General features: G+C 55.4%; 1 protein-coding gene across 1 annotated transcript in view; it reads left to right on the forward strand.

The window, feature by feature from the left end:
- PLXNA2 (plexin A2) overlaps nucleotides 1-267 on the forward strand; it is a 167,704-nt gene that overhangs the window by 164,022 nt on the left and 3,415 nt on the right.

A 267-nucleotide genomic window follows, 5' to 3' on the forward strand; every position in this document is an offset into this window, starting at 1 on the left:
CCCTTCCCCCATCACTTCGGGCAGCATCTGGAGCGTTTGGGCAGTGGGGGGAGGTGGTATGGGGGGAAGGAGCCAGTCCCGCGTGCCGCCGGCATGGGCTGCTGCCAGGGTCAGCCTTCGCCAAACAACTGGAGTTCTCACGTCTCTGCCTCTGCTGTTATTTTAGGATTAAAAGCTCCGTGGGTTAGAAATTTACCTCTGCAAGGAAGAAAAAAAAAGCACAACAAATGGTTGCTCCCTGAAGACTTTGTATTTCTCCCCCCCCCC

The sequence above is a fragment of the Charadrius vociferus genome, unplaced genomic scaffold, assembly GCF_000708025.1.
Source record: "Charadrius vociferus isolate BGI_N301 unplaced genomic scaffold, ASM70802v2 scaffold266, whole genome shotgun sequence".
Taxonomy (NCBI): domain Eukaryota; kingdom Metazoa; phylum Chordata; class Aves; order Charadriiformes; family Charadriidae; genus Charadrius; species Charadrius vociferus.